Source organism: Camelus dromedarius, chromosome 9 (genome assembly GCF_036321535.1).
Source record: "Camelus dromedarius isolate mCamDro1 chromosome 9, mCamDro1.pat, whole genome shotgun sequence".
NCBI classification, from domain to species: Eukaryota; Metazoa; Chordata; class Mammalia; order Artiodactyla; family Camelidae; genus Camelus; species Camelus dromedarius.
Genome location: NC_087444.1, coordinates 44019099 through 44024626, shown reverse-complemented (window position 1 = coordinate 44024626; position 5528 = coordinate 44019099).

Sequence of the window (5528 nt, the reverse complement as noted above, 5' to 3'; positions counted from 1 at the left end):
TGGATGTGTGAGTTTGGCACCAGCCTGACAGGGCCCTGAGCCCTGGAGGGCCTCAGATCAGACCTAACTGAATTTGTAATTTCCAGTGGTTGGGCCTGGTTTTGCAACCACTGGTTTCCTTGGTAGGAAACAAAAAAGAAGCAGAGACAATAGAGATAGAGGTAGAGATACAAAGATAGATGGAGAGAGATAGAGAGAAAGAAAGGATTGACCGACAAACTGACACAAAGAAAGAAAAGAGAGAGAGATAGATGCAGAGAGACACCCCACCTCCCCCGTGGCCTGGCCTGACCAGGAGGGCAGGGCACTGGTATCCACCCACTTTCCTGGACACCCACCCGGACCCACCGAGCCTGTTGGTGGCCCGCTCTAGCCTTAACTTACTCCTGGGGCATCCCACCCTCTGTACCTAACCCCCACCCTCCCTGCCCAACCCCTACCCTTCCCAGTGTGCTTTGAAGACTTTGCTGAGCAGCTTTTGCAGGTGAGAATTTACTACTATCAGACCCTCCTCACAGCCCCTGGCTACCTGCCTGCCTCCTCCCCCCAGATGCCCTGGACTGGATTCCCCTTCTCCCTCCTCCCACCTAGCAAACCATGAAAGACAGGAAGCCCCAGCCCTTGTTTTATGTAAGTCTCTGTGTTCCTGGAAGGGAAATCTTAAGAGTGTGGACATTACAACAGTTGAGCCACATTATCTGTCTTTGTGGACAGACTTGGTGAATTTGAAGGCTTAACATTATAGACATCTATTTCTCACACTGAAGATCTCAGCTCCCTTACGCCAAAGTCTCAGGGTTAGTAATCTGTCTTCAGAAGAACAGCTGCTCCAACATCTGACAGGCCTGGGGTCAAATCCTAGCTCGGCTGCTCAGGGGCTGTGTGACCCTGGCCTGTGACTGCACCTCTCTGAAACTCAGTTTCACCCTCTGTAAGATGGGCATCATCAAGTCCTTGCCTCGTCCTGAGAGCATTAAGGGAGGTGATGAAAGTAAAGTGCTCAGCACTGAGTCAGCATGAGTTAGTTGGCTCCCCAAGGCCCCCCTGGGCCTAAAGAAGAACCAAGTGTAAAGTAAATTGTGAGCCTCTGCAGCCTGTTTGTAAACTAGGAGGATGTGAAGTTTAAAGCTCCTTTCCAGATTCCTTGTACAGCTTTGCCAAGTGGACCAGCCCTGGGTGGGGAGGAGGGAATGGAGGCCTGGGGAGGCCCAGCAACCTGGCCAAGGCCACCCTGCAAGCTGGGCTGGTGCTGGAGCTGGGTCCTCCCTGGGTTCTAGAGATTTCAACTCCTCCCTGACCCCTGAGTCTCAGGGGAAACTCTAGGCTGTGGCTTTTTCTTGCCTTTCCTACTAAGACATGCTCAGTGGGATGGGGGATCAACAGAGCCACAAGTGCCAAGTGGGCTGGGTTTCCAGGTGCAGGTGGAGAAGCAGATTTGTAGATGGGAGTGTAGCTAATGTTGGGGATGTGCTTGCTTTCTGCCTGGCTCTTTACCCTGGGGCCAGTCAGGGGCAGAAGGGCTTGGGTCCCTTATTGCCTGGGGTGGCAAGAGTGGCTCCAAGTGCCAAGGTGAATACATGCTGAGGCCAGGCAGGGTGATGGCAAAAATACACTCCAAGGTCCAGCATGGACAGATGGGGTTTTCCTGTCATTGAAGCATCACAGTGGCAACCTAGGAGGTGGAAAGAGCCATGGCTAAGAGCATGAACTCTGAGGTCAGCCTGCCTTGTGCAAATTCTTTACCTTCGACCAATTCCTCACCTGCTGAACCTGTAAAGCAGGGATGGCAGTAGCTGCCCAACAGGGCTGATGATTAAGTGAGATACTGGCTATCTGCCCCATGCATAGTCAATGCAGCCTTCATCAAGACAGATGGAAACCAGCGTGGGTACTGGCATGGCTCCCTGTTGTGGTGGACAGAGCCAGGCTGCCTGAGTCCTGGTTCTAGTCCAGGCTGGACCGCTGATTTAGTACATAACTCATGGGACAGAGAAAACTTAGGCATTAGCTGAGTGGCCCATGAAAATGTTTCTTTTTAATTTATTTTAAATTCCAAAGGAAAAGTGAATAGATGGATAATGAACATGTAATTATGAGTCCACCCAGGATTATATTTGTTTTTGTAGCAATACAGTCATAAAATATAATTTTTTCTGTTTTGTTTTTGAAGGAAAGGGCCCATGAAACTTGTAATGCTACCCTGTGAGGGGCAGTGAGGTCCAAAGAGACACTGCAGGTGTCCTCACAAGGTTATATAGTTGCAGTTACTGCATTGACCACGCATAGGGCAGAAGCAGTGGTGTCCTGGTAAGTGTTAACTACCTGAAGAGAGAACAAGCCCTGATCTGGAGCATTTGCCAATTTCTGTGGTGTAAATAATTTCCTGGCCCGTTTTAAGCTATCAATGTGACATCACTGAACAGAAGTTGGAAAAAGATGCAGAGTAGCTCACCATTATATAGTATTTTCATTGTACAGATACAATAGGCATAAATAACCTCAGGAGCTTAGATAATAGTAAAATGCAGTGAAATAATTAGGAAGTGATGAGTTTTGAATATTTATTACCTTTGTTTTTAATATAATCTATTTACTTATGATTTTATAATTAAAATTTTAATAATGGCTGTGTTTGTCAATGGGCTCACAAACATTCTTGAAGTTTTAACAGTCAGCTTTTGCAAGCTGACCCAAGCAAGCTGGCTCCAGCCCACCGCTGGGCAAGGAAATTGCAGCAGTGGGTCTTCTGGGTCCAGGCCTCAGTAGTAGCAGAAAACTACATTTCCCAGAAGCCTCCTCTCCCAGGACCTGCCCTCAGCGTTGAAAGCTGTTACCATGGAGACAGGCTAACCTATTGCTGGCGCTGTCCTCACAGGGGTGAGATGGGAGCAGGGGAGTGGAGTGGCTTGATCTTGCCTGGCAGCGGGAGGGTGAGGGTGCTGGTGGTAAGGGGTCTTCTTCTGCCTGAGGCTTTTAACCCCAAACTTTCTGGGAAAGTTTTCAGTGTGTGTGTGTGTGTGTGCGCGCGCGCGCGCCTGGGGGCTGGAGGAGGTTGCTGCTGGGGAGGGGAACGCAGGGAAGGGCCTGTGGGGTTGGGAGGGTCTCTAGGACAAGATCAGAGGAGCTTTGAGGAGGAATTGTCCTCCCCAAACTGCAGTGTAGCTGGCAGCTGGTGAGGCAGCCTGGTGTGAAGAATAAGTTTTGCGGGTTTGGGCCCAACTCCACCTCTAATGATGGTGTTCTGTGACCTTGGGCTCAGGGACCATCTCAGTGCCTGCCCCAGCTGTAACACCCTGCTGCCCACTGGCACTTTGGCCTTCTCCCCATCCTGCTTCTTTCCTGATCTACCCCGGCCCGGCCCTGCAACTATCCCTTCTAGGACTTCCACACCTTATTAGGCCCTTAAGTACATGGGTTTCAGAGCCAGAAATACACAGGTTCGAACCCCAGGTCTCCTATTTACTAGCTGTGTGACCTTGGATGGTGCCCTTAACCTCTCTAGGCCTCAATTTTCTCATCTACAAAGTGTGTTTCATACTAGTGTCTGCCTCAAAGAGCCTGTAATGGAAACACTGATTTAGTTTCCTGCCTCCTCTGGTTCTCCTTTGTTACTCACACAGAATACTTTGCTTCTGACTTTTCTTGTCACCAAACATGTGGGTTTTCCCCCCACCAAGCAATTCTCCATGACACCAGCTGGGTGTCCTACAATTTAACTCAATTCTGACACTATCTACTTGGAGATAATGTCACATCCCACAGGTTAAGGGCTCAGCCCCACAAGATTCTTCCCCACTTCAGATGCCAATTGCCAGTAGCAGTTCTCCAGGTTACCCACAACTTCTGACAGACTTGGGTACGAATTGGAGATTCCCATGACCCCCCCAACCCCGGCCCTCAGATTCTATTAATTTCCTAGAGCGGTTCACAGGACTCAGGGAACACATTTACCAGTTTGTTAAAGGATCTGATAAAGGATACAGATGAACTGCCAGATGAAGAGGTACATAGGGTGAGGTCTGGGAGGGTCCCAAGCACAGGACCTTCTGTCCCTGTGGAGTTGGGGTGTGTCACCCTCCCAGTGTGTGAGTGAGTTTACCAACCTGAGAGCTCTCCAATCTCCCTACTATTGGGATTTTATGGAGGCTTCCTCACATAACCATGGCAATTTATTAACTCCATTTCCACTCTACTCCCCGTTCTAGAGAATTGGGCGGGGGCTGAAAATTCCAAGCTTCTAATCACAGCTTGGTCTTTCTGATGACCAGTCCCCATCTGGGAGCTCACCCAGAGATGCCTCAATAGAAAAAAAGATGCACGTAGTGTTCTTATCACTTAGGAAATTGCAACAGTTTCCTCTGTGCCAGGAACTGCAGGCATATATATATATATATATATATATATATATATATATATATACACACACACACACACATATATATATGTACACATATACATATACACATGCATACATACACACACTTTTTTTTCTCTTTTTTGTGGGGGTGGGTAATTTTGTTTGTTTGTTTGTTTGTTTGTTTGTTTGTTTGTTAAAATGGAGGTTAGATATTTTCTATCATCTCACAGAGTCATTGGAGGAGAAATGAGATTATCTCTGTAAAACCCTCAGCATGGTGCCTGGCACACAGTAGGTGATCAGTAAACTGAAGCGCCTTGGAATGGTTATTACTGCCTCCCCATGAAGGCATCCCCTCTGTGCCTAAGAGGCAGACAAATGGATCTGATCGCTGGACCATGCTGTGTGGCTGGCAGGCTCAGCAGGAGGACTGCCTGTAGAGAACTGGGGTCCTGAATGGGCCTGCTGCACATAAGGCTTCAGCTGTGATGTTGACCACCTGGGACCTGGGTGGGATGGCCTCCAGTAACGGGAGAGTTCAGCCCCTCCTGAGTCCCACAGAATGCCAGGATTGGACAGGAAACATCTGTCTCTCTTTCCCATTGCAGAAGGGAAAACTGAGACCCAGAAAGGAGTAGCCCGAGGGCCCAGCAGGAGCTGCTGGCAGAGCCAGGCTGGTGGTCAGTGACTTGTCCCCTCAGGAGGCCAAGATGGCTCAGGCAGAGGTTGGAGCTGGGAAGTGGGGCCCAGCGTTTTCCTCCTGGTCCTTTATGCCCTCTCAGTCCTGGCTCCACCCTAGAGGGTGATGACAAATCTGGGGAGACCCCTCTCTTTTCTCTCCAGTCCTCACTACTCCCCCCGCAGCACATCCCCTGGGTTGGGTGGGTTTTCCTCCTCTCCAGACCATTACCCTGTGTGCTATAAAGAATCTAGATATTCGAGGTGGGGTAATAGTAAGGCCTGAGCTGGGAGGCAGGAGGCTGGTGGGTCAGCTTGGCTGGTGTAATAGGAACCTGATTTGGCCACTTAGACACACAGGGGCTGTTATTTCACACAACAGGCAGTCTGGAGGTGACACTCAAGGCCTCCATGGCCCCTCCTGGGACCCAGCTCCTCCATCACTCCACTCTGCCATCCTCAGTAGGCAGCTTTGGTCCTCATGTGTGCTCAT